The sequence below is a fragment of the Schistocerca gregaria genome, chromosome 7 (assembly GCF_023897955.1).
Source record: "Schistocerca gregaria isolate iqSchGreg1 chromosome 7, iqSchGreg1.2, whole genome shotgun sequence".
NCBI lineage: Eukaryota > Metazoa > Arthropoda > Insecta > Orthoptera > Acrididae > Schistocerca > Schistocerca gregaria.
Window position 1 is genome coordinate 186,036,072 of NC_064926.1, and position 26,967 is coordinate 186,063,038.

Genomic DNA, 26,967 nt, shown 5'->3' on the forward strand with positions numbered 1-26,967 from the left:
CTGTTATAACCCAGGGAGGGGGACTCTGATTCCAATATCAATTGTGATGCTTACTTCGTAAGCACCCCTAACAAACATGTAGAACTTATTTTGGTAGTACCTTTAGAGTACATGACATCTTCCAAGAATGATTATAGCAAATCAAAACCTCCATTCACTTTTCCTGACACTGTTTTTACATGAGCTCTCTCTTTTTGTCAAACTTGTTGCCCTATAATTCAGCGTGTACAACCAAGTACCAAATATAGTGATTCATTCTGTCTTAGACTCGGCAAATGAAACAACATTGGATGTTAAAATCTTCCAAATTGTAGTTCAGCACTTGCAATTTTGTCATTCATTCCAAAAGAATACATAGCAGCCTTTGACAGTTGAGCAACAGGTTTTCAGTGTAATATATTTTATGGTTTTGGTAGCCACATTCAACTTGTATTAGGACTCACAACATTAATACACCAATGATTCAACACTATACTACAGTCTTTATATCATTATTTTGAAATAAAATATTCCAAACAGGTCTTTGATGGTCTGATGGATACACACCCATAGGAGACACATACAATATCGTTTGTACTCGGCAGTATAAAAGCCCTGGATGTTATGGCTGTAATAATTTATCATCAATGATAATTTTTTACATGTTATCAACAGCACAGCTTTTTCTAGACAGCTGGGAAGTACCATCCTAAAAATGATTATCTGTAAGAGTAACAGTCACAGACACTGAAAATTATTTTTTTTGCGTGTAAAAATTCAGTTCAGTGTGTAGCCTGTAGTTCTTACAGCTTACACTGCTCTCCACACAGCTGCTTCGGTTTGTCAAACATGCCAGTAAAGGAGTACTACAACAGATCCTTACTTGTTTCCATCGTTACCTGAAGTTAAATGTTTACACATTTCCTCCTCCAACTGCAGTGCCAGATCTGAAGTAGAATAATGTCCCACTTGCATTCAATTGAGACGAATTTGATGGAAGGAATCAACACCGGTGCTCCACAAACCACAGCAGCACCATTCACGTTTTATACCACAGTCAGTTACAAGGGATCTTCTGCAGGAAAATGTGCTTTAATAGTTGATCAACATGCGTGATCTGTTCGACACAGTTAGTAGAGTACTAATAGTCGGTGTAGCAGTATATCATTCCACAAATTAAAACAGAGTGTCTCATAGCGAATTCAGTCAGATATCAATACTGGACTGATACAATAGATTCAGACAGAATCATAACCGGATGCAGCAGTAATAGTCATGTTAGATTCATACCATAGATTCTCAGTTAAGTGTATTACAAAGACCACACACTTTTTTTATACTGATGGTTTTATTCTTTAACTAACACTGATTTTCGTTGCAGGTAGACCTTGGTATGAGAGAAATTTGATACTGATGTAGGAAATTTATTAAACGTCTATCATCCCCCCTACAAACAGAAAGCGATCTAATGTTCAGGCTATCATTGAATTTAAGGGATTTTAAAGTAGTTCTTAATAATAATTCTAACCGTTTTACCTTATACAAAAAACATGTAACATTTCCGTAAGATTTCAGAGTGGAGACAGTTGAGGGTATGTGAAGGTGCGAGGCATATAGAAAAGCTTTTCACGAGTAATCTTTTGCTGGGATAATGAGACTCCTATTTACATGATTACACACTTACATAGGATTTATAAATAATTTTGTGGTGAATACTCACATGATTCCTACAACAAATGTGTCTGTATGAAAGTCTTCAGCTGGTCAAGATTGCAAGAGCTGGGAGATGAGTGGTAAAAGAAAGGTGCACGCCAACTGGCAAACATTCAGCTTGTTCGCATAAAACTGTAATATGTTTTATTGTAGTGAAATATATTTGAAAATCATAAAATTATCATTATCTAAGGTATTTTATGAAGGCTACTCTGAAATAATTTCGATGAAGTACAGGCTATGAATAATTTATGTGGAGTGTAAATGTGGTGTGATACTCGGGAGTTTATGTGTTGGTCACTGGAGACTACAAAACACTTTATTCTATACATATGCATGTTGAAATGAATTTGTAACATAAGGCACCATGTTACTGGTGACAACAAAAAGCCTGATGTTACACTTAAATTGTAACAAAATGCTCTATGTCGTAATAAAACTGTAATGAAATGCCCTATGTCACAGTGAAATCGAAACAAAGAACCCATTACAGTATATTGCAACAAAATTCCCCAAGTTACAGATCATTTGTAACGAAATACCCTATGTTACAGTGAAAGTGTAACAAAATTCCCCATTTTATAGTAAAATTCAAACAAATTACCTCGTGTTAGAATAAAATTGTAACAGAATTCCTCTCATACGGTGAAATTACAATAAAATACCCTATGATACAACAGCAATTGTAATGAATTACCCAATACACCACTATGATAGAGCAAATTTTACTGAACTCCTGTAGGCAGTAAGTTCCACGGGGGCCTTAGGGCAGGCAACAGTCTCATCAGAACTAATTAGTACAAGTTCAGTGATATGATTGGAAGTGTTTGGTGCTGTTACCAAAGACCAATTACCTGTGGTATCCCACTGGGATTTTCCATGGCATAATGGTTGTACTATCTATTTATAGCTCATAAAAATCTAATTGTTGGTGTAATCAGTATGGTTCTATGATTTTCTATATTCTACAGGGTTATCACTTATACTAAGGACATAATCCAAGATTGCCACTAAATTTAAAATCCAAGGTGGTGGCCTAGGTGTCATCAGTGACAATACAAGACTGCTATCCAATATTGCAGACCTGGTAATACGAACACAGCCTCAAATACTTGCTCCAATTTCCATGGTGCTGCAGTCACTTACATGCACGAAACCTCCGCACAATCCACTCATTAGAAGAACTTGGCAGATGCATTCAGAACATCCTAGTGAAGAGTTGACCATCATGAATTGTTATCAGAAGTATGCCATTTCAAGGAAGAGGAAACTGACTCACACACTCGACTGTAGTTGTAACCACTCTCAATGTTTATTATCATTATTCGTTGCGTGTATAATGTTTTCATAGTTTTTATGTATTATGTCTTCCTCACAACAACAGCTCTCTGAGTGATCAGAAGAGAAACCAACTAAGAAGAAATAGAGATTCCTTGATGGAGCCCCTGCTTCCATGCTTTGAGTTTCCTATGTGGCCAAAATACGCATTGGTAATCGAGGTATCAACATTACATAGTTGACATGATAAATTGAAGCGAAAATAGCGTCTACATGCAGAATTGTCTCCAGACTTCGTGTTTCCACTATTACTAACTGCACAAAATATCGATCATCCAGCATCTGATTGAGCACATATGAATGTGGTTATATTCTCTGGAACATACAAGCTGAATGTGGATGATAGTAGAGCTGTTGTTGTAGACTTGCGATTGGATTGAGAGATAATGTAGGGGTTATTTTTGAAAATCTGCGATGTAATGACATGGAAGAAGTCTTATCACTATGAGTGGCATAAGTTATGTCAGAATTCAGTAAAAACAACTTTAATATTCAACAATATGTTTTAATGTATTTCCATACAATACGTGAAAATATAGAACAGCAAGAATATACACAGTGCTCTGACTTTCAGGAATCTACATTCATAAACTTGTTGTGTGCTTTGAATAACCATCTCATGCAACAGTGGGTGTTTTGCTACAATTTTTTCCACAGTGGAGGGAATTTGTTTCGATTTCAGTGTAACGTGGGGCATGTTCTTACAATTTGATTATAATAGAGGAAAATTTTGTTACAATTTTGTGTAACATGGGGCATTTAGATAGTGTTCAGCTGTGGCTTTGCATTCTTTGTTACAGTTTTTGCTGTAACAAGAGGAAATTTGTTACAATTTCACCCTAATATATTATTTTTTTTAAAATTTGATTGTGTCATGGGGTGTATTGTTTCAATTTTAATGGAACATGGAGGATTTTATTATTACAGTTCAGCTTTAATTTCTGGTGTTTTGTTATGGTTTTACTGTATTATGTTGTTATTTGGAGCGAAGTCTCACGTAGCCACCACTGACCAACTCATGAATTATTCAGTTTCACACCACATTCCACTTTACACGAGAGATTTATAGTTTGATGTTTATCCAAAATATTTCAGAGTGGTGTTCCTAAAGTATAACTCCCCTCTATCTTGAACGCCTCTAAGTTCAACGATTTTCAGGAATATTTCGACACATTCAAACATATTTCAATATCCCATAAACTAGTATCATTTTGCCAAGTTTGCAATGCAGTCAATTCACCATTCATCTCCTTGGATGGCAGGTAACTTCCCTTGCTGAAGTATCGTACTGGTATTCATCAGAATATGATTTGGTAATTTTATGGAAGCATAGAAGTACGTGAATGAGAGTCTCACTACCCAGTCAATCGATTATGATCATTAATAGCTTTTGCATGTCACTCATCCCTTCGGACTCATCAAATTTCATAATTTAGAAATCAACTGGAAATGTTCGAAGTCTAATAAATAAAATAAAATCCTTGCAGTTTATCTGAGAGGTCCATCAAAACTCATTCAAAAATTACTTTTCCTGAACATCTGATTGCTTTCTGTTTATAGGAGTGATGCCTGGACTTTATATATAGTCTACATCATTATCAATTTTCCGTTACACCAAGGTGGTGGCGGTGGTTAGTGTTTAACGTCCCGTCGACAACGAGGTCATTAGAGACGTAGCGCAAGTTTGGGTTAGGGAAGGATTGGGAAGGAAATCGGCCATGCTCTTTAAAAGGAACCATCCCGGCATTTGACTGAAGAGATTTAGGGAAATCACGGAAAACCTAAATCAGGAAGGTCGGAGACGGGGTTGAACCGTCGTCCTCCCGAATGCGAGTCCAGTGTGCTAACCACTGCGCTTACACCAAGGCCTCACTACACTGTAAAGCAGTGTTAGTTAAAGAATAACACTTTTAGTACCAAAAAAGTGTGTGGTCATTGTGGTACAGCTAGCTGTCAATTTATGGCATGAATCTTTTATTAAAACTAAATCCAGTACGGCATGTACGAGTGTGTGAATCTATAGTATGGCCTACTGCCATTACATCACTGAATTCGCCATAGTATCAACTGTTTGAAACTATGGAATTACTACAACAACAATCATTAGTATTCTGCAACTGAGCCACGCCGATAATGACCTTTTATGAACTATGAACCATTTAACTGAGTGTGATATAAAATTGAAATCATGATACTGCGGTTTGAGAAGCATTCACATTTGTCTGAAACGAATGCATTTGAGACATTACTGCATGTCAGCTCAGCACCTGGCACTGCAGCAAATATTTCTTACGAAATACCACATACCTGTGGAAACCTGGAAGGATCTGACATAGAATTGCTTCGTTAGCATGTCTGAATTGTTGATAATCGTAACCAGCTATGTGCAGGGCAGTATAATAGGTAACAGCAATAGGCATATATAGTGAGTTGGATTTTTCCATAAAAATGAACCTATATTGTATGACTGTGAATGTAACTCTTATAGGTAATGATTGTCGTGATGGCATATTCCTACGATATCTAGAAATACCTGTGTGTTTTGTCACATGAAGCAAACATGAGCCTGGTGCTAAGTTATTGTAGTCATAACTTCCAGAACCTATATATTGCCAAGTGCAAACATTCTTATAAAGAAAATATTTCCATCTTTATTGTGAGAGAAACGTCAGCTGTCTATACAGCAATTAGGGCGTGTGTCCAGTAGACCAATGGAGTTCCCTTTGTAGTGTAGGGCGGTGCTAAATCACTGCCACGGTAATGTTTTCAGTTTTGGCACATGTTCAGTGCGGCTACCAAAACTATGAAGCATAATTCACTAACGGCTCATTCCGAAACTCGTTTCGGTACACTGCTAAATAAAATTGGAAATGGTGAACCATGATATGAAAGGAATTACGTAAGTATTTGATGCTATGTTGTTCAAAACCCAGTGAGTAGTGTAAGGAGTGTGTCAGAACTCTGAACTCTCCATTACATAAAACAATTTATCCAACGTAACGCTATTCTTTGCGTTGTGTAACCTCTCAGATATCAGTAGTAACAATCAGAGGGATGTAACATAGGAGCTCGGTTCTAAGTATTGTTGTGAGACGAGGTTTACTGTGAGAGTGGAAGTTGTAGTGTCGGTCGAGAGCTCGGAGGCAGAAGACGTGTCACGCTACCCTCACGTCGGTGATGTCAGCTCTTACCACACATAAGGCCTGATTTCGTCTATATAGCCAGGAGAGATTTAGGTGGCTTAACTACGCTTGAAGATGGAATTCAAGTTAAAATTCGCAAGCATAGCGCAAAAGCAATTCCGGGGTTAGGCTCGAGATTGTTAGTCCTAGTTTGCAATAATCCCATGTTTCGCTTGTCAGTTAAAGAAGCCTCCTTATCCTTCAAATAATAATAATCATTCTCCACATCTAATTAATATTAACTGCGATTGTTATTAAATCTTAATGTAACTTTGAAAATGAAACTTCGTTAATCTGGCACTTAACCATTATTGATGCTTATATGGTTATGGTGAGGCATTTCGCCATTGTTGATACTTGTTCATTATTATTAATACTGCGCGAGCACGCAGATGTTCTGCAACATGACGTGGCATGCACTCGACTAATGTAATGTAATGTAATGTCGGAGGGAACTGACACCATGAATCCTGCATGGCTGTCGACAAATCCGTATGAGTACGAGGAGGTGAAGATCTCTTCTGAACAGCATGTTGCAGGGCATCCAAGACATAGTCAATAATGTTCATGTTTGGGGAGTTTGGTAGCCAACGGAAGAGTTTAAACTCAAAAGAGTGTTTCTGCAGCCACTATTTACCAATTGTGGACGTGTCGGGTGTTGCATTGTCCTGCTGGAATTGAACAAGTTTGTCGGAATGCACAATGTACATGAATGGCTGCAGGTGATGAGACAGGATGCTTACGTACGTGTTAACTGTCAGAATCGTATCTAGACGTATCAGGGGTCCCATGTCACTCCAGCTGCACACGCCCCACAACATTACAGAGGCACCACCAGCCTGAACAGTCCCCTGCTGATGCGCAGGGTCCATGGATTCGTGAGATTGTCTTCATACTCGTACACGTCCATCCACTCGATACAATTTCAGAGATTAGTCTGACCAGGTAACATGTTTCCAGTCATCAACAGTCCAAATTCCATGCTGACGGTCCCAGGCCAGGTGTGAAACTTTGTCTCGTTCAATCGTCAAGGGTACTCGAGTGGGCCTTAGGCTCTTAACGCATATATGGATGATATTTCGTTGAATGGTTCGCACGCTGACACTTGTTAATGGCCCAAAATTGAAATCTGCAGCAGTTTGCTGAAGGTTTGCGCGTCTGTCACGTTGAGCGATTCTCTTCAGTCGTCGTTGGTCCGGTTCTTGCAAGATCGTTCTCCGGCCGCACTGATGTCAGAGATTTGATTTTTTACCGGATTCCTGATATTCGCCGCGCGGGGTGGGCACGCGGTTACAGGCGCCATGTCACGGATTGCTCGGCGCTTCTCGCCCGTATGGATTAGAACGGGGCAATAGCCGTGGCGCGGTACGTTTGTATCGAGACAGATTTCCAGAACAAAGGTGTCCCGACAGGAAGACGTTAGAAGCAATTGATCGGCGTCTTAGGGAGCACGAAACATTCCAGCCTATGACTCGCGACTGGGGAAGACCTAGAACGACGAGGCTTGCAGTGGACGAGGCAATTCATCGTGCAGTTGACGATAACCCCAGCGTCAGAGAAGCTGCTGCTGTACGTTGACCACGTCACTGTATGGAGAGTGCTACGGGAGAACCAGTTGTTTCCGCACCATGTGCAGCGTGTGCAGACACTATCAGCAGCTGATTGGCCTCTTCTACGAATGGTTCATCCAACAATGTGTCAATTCTCATTCCAGTGCAAATGTTCTCTTTACGGATGAGGCTTCATTATAACGTGATCAAATTGTAAATTTTCACAATCAACATGCGTGGGCTGACGAGAATCCGCACGCGATTGTGCAGTCACGTCATCAACACAGATTTTCTGTGAACGTTTTGGCACGCCCTGTTGGTGATGTCTTGATTAGGCCCCATGTTCTTCCACCTACGCTCAATGGAGCACGTTTTCATGATTTCATACGGGATACACTACCTGTGCTGTTAGAACATATGCCTTTACAAGTACGACACAACATGTGGTTCATGCACGATGGAGCTCCTGCACATTTCAGTCGAAGTGTTCGTACGCTTCTCAACAACAGATTCGGTGACCGATGGGTTGGTAGAGACGGACCAATTCCATGACCTCCACGCTCTCCTGTCCTCAACCCTCTTGACTTTCATTTACGGGGGCATTTGAAAGCTCTTGTCTACGCAACCCCGGTACCAAATGTAGAGACTCTTTGTGCTCGTATTGTGGACGGCTGTGATACAATACGCCATTCTCCAGGGCTGCATCAACGCATCAGTGATTCCATGCGACGGAGGGTGGATGCATTTATCCTCGCTAACGGAGAACATTTTGAACATTTCCTGTATCAAAGTGTTTTGAAGTCAGGCTGGTACGTTCTGTTGCTGTGTGTTTCCATTCCATGATTAATGTGATTTGAAGAGAAATAATAAAATGAGCTCTAACATGGAAAGTAAGCGTTTCCGGACACATGTCCACATTACTTATTTTCTTTCTTTGTGTGTGAGGAATGTATCTTGGAAGTTTGGCCGTACCTTTTCGTAACACCCTGTATATATCCGCAAGCGAAGACCTTCTAAGGGTACAAACCACAGATACCAACTCTTCCTTAGAAATATTAGCAATGGGGCCGCAAGAGGGATACACCTGAGCCAGTGGCGTCAGTCTAATAATTCGCTGGCGCCAAGGCTCAATGGTGGTTGAGGATAGATGCATACTTGCGTTGATCCTTTAAGCCTTAATAATGATATCACCCAAGGAATGCCATACTCCATCCTTCGGCATGGAGCCTTCCGACGATAGCTGCACAGTTCTTTCAGACATATCACACTACCTGATGGAGCCATCCGAAAACACCACGAGTCGCAGCTGAGTGGACGTCCAGTTACGGTTGTTGAGTGCAAAATCCAGCTTTCGGCACCAAGAACAGCAGTCAGTATGGGTTCATGAACCAGGCGCCTGCAGCAGAGGCTCATATGCAGCAACGTTCGCTGAACGGTCGTTGAGGAGACACTGCTGGGAGCCCCTTGGTACATCTGGGAGTTCAGTTACTCAACAATTGCACGTCTGTTCGCTCTTACACATCCCCGCAGCTGTCATGCACCCTAGTCACCTATAGGCCCTGGTGCGCCACAGTTGCTTTGGCGCCTGTTGACGGTAGCGCGTTTCACACACGCGTTATACTTTAACCATGGCACAACGCGTGGCGGTTACAAACTTAGCCGTTTCAGAAATGCTTCTACCCTTGGCCCGAAGACAATGATCGTGCCCTCTAGAACTTCAAATTGCTCGGTTTCTTCATTACGGCAATGATTGCACCCACACAACACGCTTTATACGTATGTTCCTCACTGTCATTTGAGAGTATTTATTACACGATGACGTAGAACGCACGTGGTTGTCGCATTTATGTGACAGGACGGTGTACTCGTAATAAGGTCGTAGCATTCAATGACTACTAAAAATCAGTCTCTTGTACTAGACTAAACAGCAAAAAATTTTGAAGTCCTAAGCCGAATCGAAAATTCACAGTTTTCACAACTTTCGTCGATCGCGCAAAGTACTGTACGAATGATCATAGATTCCACGTGATATAACATCGTAACCTACACTTTCCGAGTGGCTCTCGCTCCCGAGTTTGCATAACGACATCCTTTCCACATTCCCGGGACATTGCTCGTGAAAACCTGCACGTAATATAAATTTTTATAAACTGAAGTTATTGAGCATCAGTGCTCACTCATATATCAAAATAACACTTATGTTCAGCTCTTTTACTTGTGGTTTGATTGAATCAAACTTTGCGACTTATGCTAAGACAAAGAAAATTTCTTAACAACATTGATTAGCGTGCACATACGGTATTTATCGTATAAGACTTCTTTTGGCTAGTCCTTGGTGTGCTCGGTACTACATTATCCTACGTAAGTTACCTATTAATTAGTATTAAACATGCCTACTCTAATCAGGTTACTAACCTGGTTAACTGCTTCTTACCTAATTGCATGTGTATGCCTAAACCTATTACTTAATCAGTTGTGTCTAATCCTGTGGAACAATGTCATGTGTTGGGTCATTTAACGTATTTAATTAACCGATTAAGTTTATTTGCAATGCTACTTGCCTGTCGACTACTTAAATAAATGGGCATTTCAATTGTTACACCACCAAGATGACGTGCTACAGAGGCGAAATTTAACCGACAGGAAGAAGATGCTGCGATATGCAAATGATTAGCTTCTCAGAGCATCCACACAAGGTTGGCGCCGGTGGCGACACCTACAACGTGCTGACATGAGGAAAGTTTCCAACCGATCTCTCATACAAACAGCAGTTGACCGCCGTTGCCTGGTGGAACGGTTCCGACTTTGCTAAATATCGGATTGTAGCCTATCGCGACACTGCTCCTCGCGTTGGTCGAGATCCAATGACTGTAAGCAGAGTATGCAATCGGTGGGTTAGGAGGGTAATACAGAATGCCGTGCTGGATCCCAACGGCTTCGTCAGCCACGTCTCGATCCCTGAGTCAGCAGATGGGGACGTTAGCGAGACAACAACCATCTGCACGAACAGTTCGACGACGTTTGCAGCAGCATGAGCTATCACCTTGGAGACCATGGCTGCGGTTACCCTTCATGCATCACAGACAGGACCGCCTGCGATGGTGTACTCAACGACGAACCTTGGTGCACGAATGGCAAAACGTCATTTTTTCGGATGAATCCAGGTTCTATTTACAGCATCATGATGGTCGAATCCGTGTGTGGGGACATTGAGGTGAACGCACATTGGAAGCGTGTATTCGTCATCGCCATACTGGCGTAATATCCGGCGTGATGGTATGGGGACCATTGGTTACACGTCTCTTTCACCTCTTGTTCGCATTGACCGCACTTTGAATAGTGGACGTTACATTTCAGATGTGTTACTACCCGTGGCTGTACCCTTCATTCGATCCCTGCGAAACCCTACATAATGCACGACCGCATGTTGCAGGTCCTGTACGGGCCTTTCTGGATAGGTAATAAAATTGGAAATTTGTGGTAAGGGCTGATGAGACCCTACTGCTGAGGTCATCGGTTCCAAAGCCTACATACTACTTAATCTGATTAAAACTAACTAACGCCGGCCGGAGTGGCCGAGCGGTCCTGGGCTCTGCAGTCTGGAACCGCGCGACCGCTACGGTCGCAGATTCGAATCCTGCCTCTGGCATGGATGTGTGTGATGTCCTTAGGTTAGTTAGGTTTAAGTAGTTCGAAGTTCTAGGGGTCCTTAGGTTAGTTAGGTTTAAGTAGTTCCAAGTTCTAGGGGACTGATGACCTCAGACGTTAAGTCCCATAGTGCTCAGAGCCATTCTGAACTAACTTACGCTATGGACAAGACACACACTTATGCCGGAGGGAGGACTCGAACTTCCCACTTGGGGAGCCTCACGGACCGTGACTAGCCGCCTAGACCGCGCGGCTACGCCATGCGGCGATAGGTAACAATTTTCCTACAGTTATCAACTGCATATAACGGTACTCTTTTGTTACTGTTGTTGTCATCCGAATACTGGTTTGATGAAGTTCTCCACACTAGTCTATTCTGTGAAAGCTTCTTTATCTCTGCGTTACTACTGGAATCTACACCACCGCTTACTGTATTCAAGCCTTAGCCTCTCTCCGCAATCTGTACCACCTCATTTAGTTCTGTTGTCAGAGAGACGATTCCTTGATACCGCAGCATGTGTCCTATCAACTGATCCCTTCTTTCAATCAAGTTGTGCTAAATTCGATTCAGTACTCCTTCATTAGTTATTCGAGCCACTCATATAGCTGTCAGCGCTATTCTGCAGTACAATTCCGATGTTATTTCCACTTCATTTGTGAAGTGTTTACTGTCCATGTTTCTCCTCCGTTCAATATCACTGTGCGCCCCCGGTAGCTGAGTGCTCGGCGCAACAGAATGTCAGTCGTAATAGCTCGGGGTCGATTCCAGGCTACGTTGGAGATTTTCTCCGCTCAGGGACTGGGCATTGTGTTATCCAAATCATCATCATTTCATCCCCATCGGCGCAAAAGTCGCCGAAGAGGTGTCAAATTGAAAGACTTGCACCCGAAAAACATTCTAGCCTACGGCAGGCCCTAGTCACACGACATTTACATTTAATGTAACACTCCATACAAACTTCTTCAGACAAGACTTCCTATTACTAAAATTTGTGTTGGAAGTTAGAAAATTTCTCTTTTTCTGAAAATATTTTCTCGCAATTGCGTCCTAATTTTTAGTTTATCATTTCCTAATATAATTGCAGGCCTGAGTTGCCGAACGGTTCTAGGCGCTTTAGTCTGGAACAGCGCGACTGCTACGGTTTCAGGTTCGAATCCTGCCTCGGGCATGGATGTAAGTGATATCCTAAGGTTAGTTAGGTTTAAGTAGTTCTAAGTTCTAGGCGACTGACCTCAGAAGTTGAGTCGCATAGAGCTCAGAGCCATTTGAAACATTTGAACCTAATACAATTTCCTGAACAGCGCCTCATATAATTCCATTAAGCTAGATTTCAATATTTTACTTTCGTTTATGGTCATTTTATAACTTTTGCTCAAGACACTATCCATTCCTTTCAACTGATCTTCCAAATCGATTGCCGTCTCTCGCAGAACTACAGTGTCATCGGGACACCTCAAATTTTATTCTGTATATCTTTTCCCCTCAACTTAAGTTCCATTTCCCAATTTTTCCTTTGTTCCTTCACCGACTGATGTTACATTATCTGTCTTTTTCCTCAACTACAATTCCATTTCCAAATTTTTCTTTGTTTCGTTAACTGATTTCTGAACACATTTTGCTTTGTATTTATCTCTGCCACCTCTCTGGTAAAGCTTCTAAATACTTATAGTGAAGGTCTTATTACTCAGAATTCAAGCACATAATTGTCTTTTTAAAAGTGCATGTGGGTTTGATACGTGACTATGTGTTGTATGAGTACCCTTCAACTTAATACATAGTGATATTTGGCGCCCTTTGGCCGAATCAGCCAACGTTTACGTGCACCATGGTAGTTTCGTTGCTCACGGACTGTGCGGCTGGTCCCGGCGGAGGTTCGAGTCCTCCCTCGGGCATGGGTGTGTGTGTCCTTAGGATAATTTACGTTAAGTACTGTGTAAGCTTAGGGACTGATGACCTCAGCAGTTAAGTCCCATAAGATTTCACACACATTTGAACATTTGAGTTTCGTTGGAATTCCAGGCACTTGCCTATGCAGGCACGCCCATCCAGCGCCCCCAGTAGTTAAGAAAACTTATACATTGAATCAGGGCTACTGCTATTGCAGCCTCCCCAATGTCTTCCTGTGCCTATTATTTACGCACATTAGAAAGCGCATTAATTGTAATCGCTTACTGTGGGTTCATAGCATCAAAGTAGATGGTGTCAAGCAACCATCAGGGATGCCTTATTTCCGATTTACAACCATTCATGACAATTCTTGGTAAACAGCACACGAAGTATGAAATTGGAGAATAAATAATGCAGACAACTGCGTGTCAGTTTAGCTGTTACTAACGTTTTACAAACAAATGTGTAAGAGAAGATGCACATCTCAGTAGACGGAATTTGATAACAGACTCGTAGCTTAGTGGTGGCGCAGTTGTGAGAGCGGTTTCTGATGCTACAATGGCAGGTTATCAAGATTTAAGTGAGTTTGAACGTGGTGTTATAGTCGGCGCACGAGCGATGGGACACATCAACTCCCAGGTAGCGATGAAGCGGGTATTTTCCCGTACGACCATTTCACGAGTGTACCGTGAATATCATAAATCCACTAAAACATCAAATTTCCGACATCGCTGCTGCCGGAAATGATCCTGTAAGAAAGGGACCAACGACGACCGAAGAGAATCGTTCAACGTGACACAACGGCAACCCTCCTGCTAATTTCTGCAGACTTCAATGCTGGGCCATCAACAAGTGTCAGCGTGCGAACCAGCCAACGAAACATCGTCTCTACGGGCCTACGGAGCCGAAGGCCCACTCGTGTAGCCTAGATGACCGCATGACAGAAAGGTTTACGCCCCGCCTGGGCCAACCACCGACATCGTATTGTGGGTGACTGGAAACATGTTGCCTGGTCAGACGAATCTCATTTCAAATTGTATTGAGCGGAAGGACGTGTACGGGTACGAAGACAAGTTTATGAATCTATTGACCCTGCATGTCAGCAGGAGACTGTTCAAGCTGGCGGAGGCTCTGTAAAAGTCGGGGGCGTGTGCAGATGGCGTGATATGGGACCCCTGATACGTCTAGATACGTCTCTGACAGGTGACATATACGTAAGCATCCTTGTGATAATCTGCGTCAATTCATTTCCATTGTGCATTCCGACGGACTGGGGAAATTCCTGCACAACAATGCGACGCTGTACACGTCCAGAATTCTACAGAGTGGCTCCAAGAACTCACTTATGAGTTAAAACACTTACGCTGGCATGCAGACTCCCCAGACATGAACATTATTGAGCATCTTGGACACGTTGCAGCGTGCTATTCAGAACAGGTCTCCACGCCTTCGTACTCTTACGGATTTGTGGAGAGGTCTGCAGGATTCGTGGTGTCAATTCCCTCCAGCGCTACTTCAGACACTGTATTCTTCGTGTGTTAACTGGGGGCCTAGAAACGACGGAGAGGCTCCGTCCCCGCTGCAGCCGCAGTGGTCCACAACCCCACGACGACTACCCCAGTCCACTTCACCCCTCCGCCGCCCCACACCGAATCCAGGGTTATTGTGCCGTTCGGCCCCCGATAACCGCCCCCCCCTTTCTCCCACAGGGAACGTCTCACACCAGATGAGTGTATCCCCTATGTTTGTGTGGCAGAGTAATGGTGGTGTACGCGTACGTGGAGAAGTTGTTTGTGTAGCAATCGCCGACGTAGTGTAACTGAGGCGGAATAAGGGGAACCAGCCCGCATTTACCGAGGCAGATGGAAAAGCGTCTAAAAATCATCGACAGTCTGGCCGGCTCACTGGACCTCGACGCAAGTCCGCCGGGCGGATTCGTGCCGGGGACCAGGCGCTTCTCCCTACTCCGGAAAACCGTGCGTTAGACCGCTCAGCTAACTGGGCGGGCTACTTCAGACATTAGTCGAATCAATGCCAATTCGTGTTGCGGCACTTCTGCGTGCTCGGGCAGCCCTACACAATATTAGGCAAGTGCACCAGTTTTTTTGGCTCTTAAAAGCGCTTGCGGGTGACTTGGAAATAGTGCAGTCGTTGTCGTAATGCGGAAACGGAGCGATTGGTTTTAGGGGCCAACTTTTTAAACTGTTCGCCTGCCGTCCTGTTTGAAATGTAGTGTATATGGGAAAAAGGCACTATCAAAAACTAGCGCCCAGGCATTTTTGGTGTACCATGGACCACAGACGGCGGGGGTGAATGACGGCTACGGACATGTTCACGAGGTAATAGGCGTACAACTGCTGAGCAACTGACCTCCCAGATGAGATTTGTGTCTCCTCAACGACTGTCGCCGTGTATGAGCCTCCACAGCAGGCGACTGCTTCATGCAGCAGTGCTGACTGTTGTTCGGTGACGAAGGCTGGAATCTGCACGCCAGTACCGCAGCTTGATGTTCAGTGAGTGCCAACGGGTGACCTGTTTAGATAAATAAAGTCTTCTGCATCGGACAGATGGCCGTTGCCGTGTACGGCGTGAAACGTGTGGAAGTAAAAACCTTGCAACACTCATTGCGAAGATCCAGGCTGGAGGAGGGCGTGCTATGATCTGGATAATGTTTTCGTGGTGTTCCCTGGCTCGTCTCCTCATTATTCAATGTCCAATGGAACAACACAAGTACGTATCTATCTAACATCTATCCGATAACTACATTAAAAAAAAAACCTGTTTTTCTGATATGCAGCTACTGATTTCGTCCAATATTTTATACACGCCGCTTTCATCTTCTTCTACACTGGAAAAGTGATTATCTGTCCAATAAAATTTTAGAGTTACGGGTATAAGTTACATTCATGATTTCTAACATTCTAATAAATTGTAGGAAGAGTGACAATGAGGTCCGAGTTTTAGAAGGTGGTTATTCACACTTATGACAGCTGGTCACATTAGCGTCGCTGGACAGTGTTTGAATGAAGTAGTAACAGGGTAATCTGCGCATTCAAGGCCTACGTACTGTCTCAAGAGCTCTTTAGTACCCATTCGGAAGTGTGTAAAAGGAGTACGTTGAAGCTGCATCCTTCAAGGACGAGTTTTAGTTGTACCGTTGCCATTCTGTGTGAGGTACTTCGGGATTTAAAAAAAAGTGAGGATGATTATTCATGCGTACGTTTAAAGGAGGTACGAATATGCAACAGGTGCACCGACCCCCTCTAGGGGACCAGGAAAGATTTGAGCTCTGGACGGTATGCAATCGTACGAAGATCAGCTTACTGTTCGCCTGAAATGTATGAAACCGGGGTAGAAGGGGGGGGGGGGGGGCTGGTTGGACTACAGCGTAGCATTGACTTTTATGATAGACTGAATGGCGTGAATCCACTGCCCGTTCTTTCTCGACGAGCTGCCGCATCGATGGTGAACTGACATTAATTACAGGCCAGGAACACTCGTCTCCTCCCCGGCTGGTCGACATTACCATTGTAGATGAATCCTACATGAGCTGAGGCCTGCGATGTTTCTCATACATCTGTGTTTCTTAAGGAACGGTTCTCGTACGATTTCCAGTATTTGAATATTTATCATACTGTTGCAGTCCGGGTTTTCGATTGATTACAATACACTTTTTGAGTCTGAGTCTAGCAACAGGATCTGGAGCCTCAAATCGTGACAAAATCTGAGAATCTCTCGAATCGTTATCAACTCAGTGGTAAAAATTAAACGGTATGAAGACAGACGAAATTTCAGTTTGGGGACAAGAAATACATGTCTTACCGCTGATGTCTGTTGATACCGAGAGTCATCAGTATAAGCATGAATGAAGTGCGGCCAATAAAGACTAACGTAAGAACTGAAATTTGAACTGATGGTGCCAGAGCAGCTTTTCATAAAAACACAGTAACGAGTAGCGAAGTCTTACAACAAATTCATAAACGGTGTTCCAAATGGCTGTCAGAATCAATCGGTCGACGGTACGCAATGAGTCTAATGCTGGTAGTAGCAGACGTGAAATGTTCCTCATTAACGACGTAAAGGTAATGGGTGGAATACTGTATCTCATTTCTCGTAGGAAGAGAGTTTAGCCTACTTTTAGGCTGCTGACTCTGTGGGGTCCTGCCCACTTGTTTCGTATAGGTTGCCTAAAGGGTGCTGCGTTCTTGGAATGCTATACAGCAATTCAAGCAAATAACATGAATAGTTTTTATTACAAATTAGAAGACTGACAATATTTAATTTGAGATTTACAATGGTGTCTCAAGCGACGGGCGACATGCAACATAAATCCGAGTCCTTTGCTATATAAAATGTTCATGCAAGTTTGACACACAGTTTGTGGATCAGTAGTAACTGCTATCGTAGCGTTCTCTGTAAGGCCTGTCCGTATACTGTCCCATTACTGAGCCGATTCTGAGCAGCCGAGGCTGGCAGCAGTGGCGCTGATATTGTCCTCTTTTAGAAGCCTCTCCTGTCGTGGTGCTGTCCTAATCAGCGCAACATTGGCCGATGTAATTTCACCGCCTTCTCTACTCATGCGTTCTGCATCTTCGTTCTAAATTCTACCATGTCTAGTACGTGAAGTGCACAATTAGCAACGTTGTAACATAAGAAGGATCCATTCTCCACGACAAGCGTATGATGACCTTGTACATTATCGTGAGAATACAAGTATCTGCAACCTGCCAAGTTCCACGTACATATCACATTGATTTACTGCTACTTTCTATTTCTTTTGTAACATTAACACCAGGTGATTAAAAAAAGAAGAGATTTCGGTTGTTTAATACAGCCAAACTGTGAAAGATAGAAACACATTGAGCTGGACAAAGCAAGACTGAAAATCTTATGTTCGCACAGACACTATACCATACACTCAACATGAGCACCATCCTTAGCTCGAGAAATGTTAAAATGGCGGTCCATTTCGTTCCACACACGAGTCAACAGGTCCCTGTTGTTTTAATCGACAGCTCCAACAATTCTATTTCTTATCTCTTGACTAGTAATTGACATAGGTAGTTTGGACAAATATATGGCCTGTCCCCCCCCCCCCCCCCCCCATAAAAAACAATCGCAAGATGTGAGGTCTGGTGGCCCGGGAAGCCAAAAGCAATGAACAGGACATACAAGATCTTGTTGTCCACCTCTTACAATCCAACGTTGTGAGATCATGTTATTCGGATAACGCCGCACTCCAAGGTGAAAGTCAGCGGGGCATCGTCGTGCATAAAAACGAAATCGTTAGAAACTTCATGTAGTTAAGGAAACAACCAATTTTATAGCATCTTCGGGTATGACATTCTCCGCAAGAAATGAAAGGCCCATAAACTTTGTGAACGGAAGCGGCAAGAAATACATTTGGTTTCAGGTAGTTTCTTCTATGTTCGATGACGTCGTCAGAATATTGCGACCCCCAAATTCATACATTGCTCTCACCTATAAATGAAACGTCAATTCGTCCGACAAGATGAGTCGTTGGGAAAGAGTCTTGTGCCATACTCTGTAAAACTCAAATGCAAAATTCATACGTTCTTTTATGGTCGCCGGGATGCAGTTGATGTAGTAACTGCAACCTGTAATGCTTCATTTACTGGCCTGTTTTCAGAACACGCCACACTGTTACTTGAGGACGCTGAAGTTCCTGGCCTGCCCGTCTTGTGAACTTCCGACGGCTCCGTGTGAACACATCTCGGATACGCTCAACATTTTCATCAGACTGCGTGACCGTTCAGTGCTCTTCCCTTTGTGCATGCAACCAGCTTCCAAGAATTTTGCATGACAGTCACAAAACTGCTTGTGCCGAGGCGGCTTCTTACTGAATCGACGGCGGAATGCACGTTGCACTGCCGGCCGGAGTGGCTGTGCGGTTCTAGGCGCTACAGTCTAGAGCCGAGCGACCGCTCCGGTCGCAGGTTCGAATCCTGCCTCGGGCATGGATGTGTGTGATGTCCTTAGGTTAATTAGGTTTAATTAGTTCTAAGTTCTAGGCGACTGATGACCTCAGAAGTTAAGTCGCATAGTGCTCAGAGCCATTTTGCACGTTGCACTTGAACAATGGATTGACTTCACACAGATTCCAACACACAATTTGTGGTGTAGTCGCCAGCTTTGTCGAAACTTTTAACTTTCCTCTGTTCAGTGACATGCGCAATGTATTGCTGTCTGTTATAGTTTGTCCGTAATAATCAAATGAAATCTTTTCTTTCTGTTTGAGTCGCCCGGTTTGATAATCTCATGTTAAGCAAATATCAAATACCATATATAAACTTTTCACTTTAGCTACAAACGGGAAGGAGAGACTTAATAAAACGCCCGAGTTTTTCGATCGTATCTTTTGCGGCTAAAGAGAACTACGAAGGTTTCTCCGCTGAAACTGCTAGGCCGTTGACATCTAGTCAGGGAGTTAAGGCTCGCAGTAGGAAGGAGAAGGGGTACTTTCTGCCCACCTTTGGAAAATATTGTAATCTAGTGATGTAATTTGCATTTTAAAATTTACAAAAATTTTGTTTTTAATTATCTGTTATGCCACATTTCATAATTGTTCTAATTTTTTAAGTTAAATATAACCCAAATGTGTGTCTTAGTTGTAAATATGATTTTTTGCAGTAAATGTCATATTCATATTTTCAAATTCAGGAGTCTTGTTACGCTTCTATACAGTCATCAAAAGTATGTTGTTAGTAAAACGTAACGATAATTTGCAAAATCTGTATTTTTAAAATTTTTGTGGTTTTCATGAAGCACCCCTCGTCACTGTGTTCACATTGCGGAAAATGTGCTGCATTGCTAAGATTGTGCTAAAATCTATTTTCAGATTCTAGACCCTTCTTATACATTAGTATCTATTTGTTAAATTTATCCTTTTTTTTAAGTTTATCATGGTAAGCAGGGAGTCCAATCCCCCCCCCCCCCCCAACCGTCCTGTAGTACACGTTATGCTGGGTTTGATGCGTAAATAACCCTCTCTAAACGTAGGCAAAGAGATTCAAGATACAAGATATGGATGACAAGAGACAAAGGGCATAAATCATTTTCATCCTGGAGAGTTTTAACACCCCTTGAAATGATCACATCCATGTCTCATGACTCTATTGAAAACAGAAGAGGTCTATGAACTTAGACTTGAGGCAGTCCTTTTGTCACTGTACGGGGGCCAAGTAATTTGTTCTGGAATCTTACGCGCTCTAAGCAGTTTTTAATGCCAAACACAACATAACTGTATAAAAATGTCTCAGCTTAACTTTCACCTGTCCATTCCCATACCATATGTTAACGCCTGTGACTTTGCTATCCTGAGTGAAAGTGAAGAAGAATTGCATGATCTGCTGAATAGAATCAACAATCTAATGAGTACAGAATATGAACTGAGAGTAAATCGAAGAAAGATGAAAGTAATGAGAAGTAGCAAAAATTACAACAGCGAGAAAATTCACATTAGGATTGATGGTCATGAAGCAGATGAAGTTAAGGAATTCTGCTACCTAGGCAGTAAAATAACCAAGGCGGACGGAGCAAGAAAAGCAGATTAACAATGGCAGAAAGGATATTCCTGGCTAAGAGAAGTCAATAGTATTAAAGATAGGTCTTAATTTGAGGAAGAAATTTCTGAGGATGTACGTCTGGAGTACAGCATTGTATGGTAGTGAAACACGGACTGCGGGAAAACCGGAACAGAAGAGAATCGAAGCAAAAAAATGAGTCAATTGGCTCTGAGCACTAACGGACTTAACATCTGAGGTCATCAGTCCCCTAGAACTTAGAACTAATTAAACCTAACTAACCTAAGGACATCACACACATCCATTACCGAGGCAGGAGTCGAACCTGCGACCGTAGCAGTCGCCCAGTTCCGGAGTGAAGCGGCAAGAACTGCTCAGCCACAGCAGCCGGCCAGAATCAAAGCTTTTGAGATGTGGTGCTACAGACGAATGTTGAACATTGCGTGGCCTGATGAGGGAAGGAATGATCAGGTTGTGCGCATAATTGGAGGGGGAAGGAATATTGTAATATTTCTGGCTTAGTCAGCAGTCATATTAGGCTCCAAGAAGCTGTTCCCGGAGCAGGAGATGCAAGAAGTATATTGATGAAGAAATGTGGTGTGAGGTACCCGTGACAGATGTTAGATTCGGTACCATTCCCGTGAGAAAAACCGCCTGCATTATGCTACTGCTCTGTGATTGGCTGGTGTGTTCGGAGCAAGTGCGCTAAAACGTTAACGTATAATTATTATTATTAGTTAAACTACTCATTGGAATGACTTCAATTTTTAATATAAATATCTCTCAACAGTTATCAATCAGTCATTTTAGAATTATTAAAAACAATTTAAATCAAAAACAAAAGACTGGCGAAATTGCAGACCAAGCACTTCGGTAGCGTTCGGAAACGCCTTTTCTGGTATGGCGCGCGAAGTGTTTCGGGCTGTTCATCACTCTGGATTAGACAGCCGAGATGTACAGTCATTTTCTGTGGCAGGATATGTTTGCCAGTATTCAGTATTAAAAGATTCACTGCAGTAGTCATGAGGCACAGACACGTGCCACAAATAGTGTAAAGATACATTTTCGTAAACATTGTGTTTGATCATATACTTTTCTGTATCAGAAGGTGTTGTATTAAGATCATGTAGTCTTCTCGTGTGGCTATATTAAAATACGCGAGTGGCAACCCAAAGAAGTGATACATTATTTCAGAACAGAACCTCGCTAAAAGTCAGTTTCAGCCTTAAGATACAGAACCTACGGCCTGCGTGCTGTTTTCTGCGCTGTGGACATCAACTTGAAGACAGTAGGTTAGTGAACTACAACAGAACCTTCGTATTCCACACAGTGCAGTGGAAACAACTAGGCGCCTCACGTGTACTGCATGCACAGAAGAAACGTGCTCAGTGACACGTCATCTGCAGTAATGCAGAGGAGGTAGAGGAGGATGATCGTTATTAACACCAGCAATCAATACATTCTTCATTTCTTGCCGTAACATGTGGAAAGCACTGCTAAGGAAAAAGGACAGGATGATAGGACACCCTGTTAAGACACGAGGGCATGACTTCCACGGTAAGAGAAAAACTGTGGAGGAAAATAGACAATGGAGTACATCCAGCAAATAATTGAGTACGTAGGTTGCAAGAGCTATTCTGAGATGAAGAGGCTGGCACAGGTGAAAAATGTAAAGGATGAGCTATACAGTTGGAGATTTTACTTTATTATATGAGCCCCCAAAACGGTAACTTCATTTTTCCATTACGACCAAGCCACGGCCGGCAGTGTTAGCTGCCTGTATATTATTTCATCCCACGGTCTAGTAACAGGAACCCAGCACCGAGGAAGGGCACCTTGATCACTCGCCTCTCATGTGCTTACGAGGTAACGCCGCCCCAGGCGTCGCTTAGCAGGCAACGCTCTGGAAAGTTCCATGCCGCCCGCACGGTTTTCTCGAACCCTGACCAATCAGGGCGGAGGAAGCTTCCTGCGAATATGCGAATATACCCGGCCGCCTGACGCCGGGCTCGCTCTTCCTCACCCGCGAGTCTGATGCGCTCCCTGTAGTATTGAACATCTCCCGCTTCTCCCGGTGCTGCGGCACTGTGGACTTAGTTTTAGCAGACAACAACTTTCGGTAGCTTCGCGAACAATGTTCGCGAAATTCTAAGATCTGGCTCACCCTCACTTACCTAGGCCTATGTAGCCCCTTTCAACATCCTTTAGCCAATAAATGGCATTTCTATAAAAAATACCCTATTATTCCATAACGCCCACTGCCTGCCCATACGCCCATCCTGTGCAACTGGTGTCAGAAGTGTGGATCCGTTCCCGTAGCGACTTTGTCGCTACATCATATTCTTTCCGGCAAGACACCGTGCACTTAGCGCGTGAAATGGTGGGCCGCATCAAACCAGTCAGAAGACTGATAAGCCCCCCCCCCCCCAAATAAATAAATAAATAAAATGTTAACACAGACGAACCCAACCCATGCGATACCACTGCTAGCTCCGTGTGCTCGCTCCTCCCAGGATTGTCGACGACACACAACGTCCCAGCTCCCAGAAGAAACGTGTAGCAATAGTTACTTGAAGGCGAGGCTCGACGGCTTGCACATGCTACTACGAAGAGTAGTGGTGCTAAAGACACCCTGCTCTTACAGATTTTAGGTGTTCATATTTATATCAAATATCATAATGTTTGAGACTTTGGAGGAAGACATGGGCTGCTGTATGCTCTGCAGTTTGAGTAACGGCGACGCTGATCAGGTTGTGTGTACACATGCCCCGTCCTGGAGAGACGCGTGGCGCAGGGAGGAGGCGGCTGTGGAACATCAAAAGGCAAGGCAGAGTCCGCCGCGGACCGCCTCGGCTCGCCTCGCCTCGCCTTGAGACTCCCGACCTGCCTCCGCGCCGCCAGCCGTCTTCCCGCCTTTGCAGTCCCAGGGCGACGGGCCTCTTCAAACAAGGACGCCGCCATCTCCCAGATCTTCCGCGCAATTTCGTCCACAAACATTAAAATCTAATTCGATGCGGCAGATATTCGCCCGGCCCGGCGGAGACGCCGCGACGTCTGACGGTTCCGCTCCTGGCCGCTAGAGGCGCGGCGCGCGCCGTGTCCGCAAACGCCAGCCGCGCGGACGGTCGCAGCGGCACGTGGCGGTTTGTATCGGAGCGCACAGAAAAATGCGCGCGCGGAGCTAGTAATAACAAAATGCGATTACCTGACATTTATTGCGAGCGCGATATTGCGTTACGTACCGGTAGTTCAAAAGTGCGGCGCACTTTGTTTTATTGAAACCGGATTAAAAGTCAGCCAAGCAGATTTATGTGTACCGATATGATTTGCATAACGCCGTTTCCCTGTGATTGGCCGTGCGCGCTGTTTCATTCTTCCACGGATTCTACATGGTCAGAAATCCTCGCTGTACAAAAGCTTTTTTGGAGCTTTATGATCCACTCTCTGCACGTAGCTCCTGTCTGGTTCTGCGTAATCAAAGAGAGTGCCAACTTGATGATACCTTACCGAAATCTGACGTTGCTCTTATGACCTCGGCGGGTCTAATTCGTCTCTCACACCTGCAACCAGCTTCCCACATCTACCTATTTGTCGATCTGTCTGAAAAATTGACTTTTTGAGTATTCGGTTGTTTTCCCACGACTTGTTACTTTTCTGCCTCGCGGGATTAGCCGAGCGGTCTCAGGCGCTGCAGTCATAGACTGTGCGGCTGGCCCCGGCGGAGGTTCGAGTCCTCCCCCGGGCATAGGTGCATAGGTGTGTGTATTTGTCCTTAGGATAATGTAGCATAAATAGTGTGTGATGACCTTATCAGTTAAGTCCCATACGATTTCACACACTTTTGAATTTTGTTACTTTTCTGCTTCGAGTCTGTGAGCGCCTTATAAGTGCAAGCAGGATATGGAGATGGTAGCCTCATAGCGTGCCAGGACACATGGCGATTGAGAAAAACTACACTGGTTTCAAAGCAACGAACGTAGTTTGCCAGGAAATGGCAAGTTCGCAGCGTAATGTCTTCAGTTGTCAGCCTTATGTAACGACGTCGATTCCGTGCTGGACTCAGTTTTCAAATGTTCCTTTACAAAGCAGATACCCGAGTACGGCCCCAGTACAATTCTCCCACTACTCCAAAGACAAGACATAAAGCCACAGTATTAATGATGTTGAAAACCTACTGAAATCCCTAAAGTTAAACAAGGCCCTGTGGAATCACTATTAGATTCTATAGAGAGTTTACTGCTTTGTACCTAATCTCTTAACCCTGATATACCGCAGATTCCCCGAACAACAGAACTGTTTCCAGTGCTTGGAAGCAAAGCAACTCGCAGCCGAGTAGAAAATGGATATCGGATGTCATGCGCAAAACTACCATTTATTGTCTTTCACATCCATATACTGTAGAATCTTAGAACATAATCACATATTCCGAGGTTAAAAGTACGGAGGTGTCTCGAAGGTAGTGACCGATTTGTGCCAAAAACAATGAAACCAGGAAACATCAGTCACTATTAGGGCAGCCATGCATTTTGGTTTCTCCGCCATTTTTCCTAGTTTTGAGATCATTATGGTGGGTCCTAGCGCGTCCTGGAGAAGGGAGCTTATGTAAGTGTCCTTTTTTGTAAATGGAGAAATTCGACTGACTGTGAATAAATTTATTTTAATCAGTCCTCCTTAAAATTCACTAAATGAGGACAGGAGTGTAGGTTTTAAAAGTTCATTTTCCGTCTGTTTTACCAGTGATTTAAATTATGGGGGTCAAACGGGACGACTTGGAGCAGGAGAGGCACCACAGGACATTTTAATTTCCACTGTCTATACTTTTACAAATAAATTCATAAAATTTTGTCAGCATGACCAGAAAGCATTCAGGATTTACGCTTATAGTGGTGGAAGTTCAAAAATGTAAGAAAATAATTTATTTTTTTGACATTTGTATTTCACTTTTTTCTCACTTACCATTGGCTGCATTTGTTCCTATAGGTACACTTGTCTTCATAAGTAAGGGAGATTCTTCGATGAATTTTGTACAACATACAAACCATACTTAAGGGAGTATGAAACTCTAGAAGTTTCCAAATCTATTAAAAACTGTGGTAAAAATTGAGATAATGAATTATAAAATTTGAGTTTTTTCTAAACATGAAGTTTAAAATACAACAGCACACGCTTTCGTCATAAAGTAAATACACTCCTGGAAATTGAAAAAAGAACACATTCACACCGGTGTGTCAGACCCACCATACTTGCTCCGGACACTGCGAGAGGGCTGCACAAGCAATGATTACACGCACGGCACAGCGGACACACCAGGAACCGCGGTGTTGGCCGTCGAATGGCGCCAGCTGCGCAGCATTTGTGCACCGCCGCCGTCAGTGTCAGCCAGTTTGCCGTGGCATACGGAGCTCCATCGCAGTCTTTAACACTGGTAGCATGCCGCGACAGCGTGGACGTGAACCGTATGTGCAGTTGACGGACTTTGAGCGAGGGCGTATAGTGGGCATGCGGGAGGCCGGGTGGACGTACCGCCGAATTGCTCAACACGTGGGGCGTGAGGTCTCCATAGTACATCGATGTTGTCGCCAGTGGTCAGCGGAAGGTGCACGTGCCCGTCGACCTGGGACCGGACCGCAGCGACGCACGGATGCACGCCAAGACCGTAGGATCCTACGCAGTGCCGCAGGGGACCGCACCGCCACTTCGCAGCAAATTAGGGACACTGTTGCTCCTGGGGTATCGGCGAGGACCATTCGCAACCGTCTCCATGAAGCTGGGCTACGGTCCCGCACACCGTTAGGCCGTCTTCCGCTCACGCCCCAACATCGTGCAGCCCACCTCCAGTGGTGTCGCGACAGGCGTGAATGGAGGGACGAATGGAGACGTGTCGTCTTCAGCAATGAGAGTCGCTTCTGCCTTGGTGCCAATGATGGTCGTATGCGTGTCTGGCGCCATGCAGGTGAGCGCCACAATCAGGACTGCATACGACCGAGGCACACAGGGCCAACACCCGGCATCATGGTGTGGGGAGCGATCTCCTACACTGGCTGCACACCTCTGGTGATAGTCGAGGGGACACTGAATAGTGCACGGTACATCCAAACCGTCATCGAACCCATCGTTCTACCATT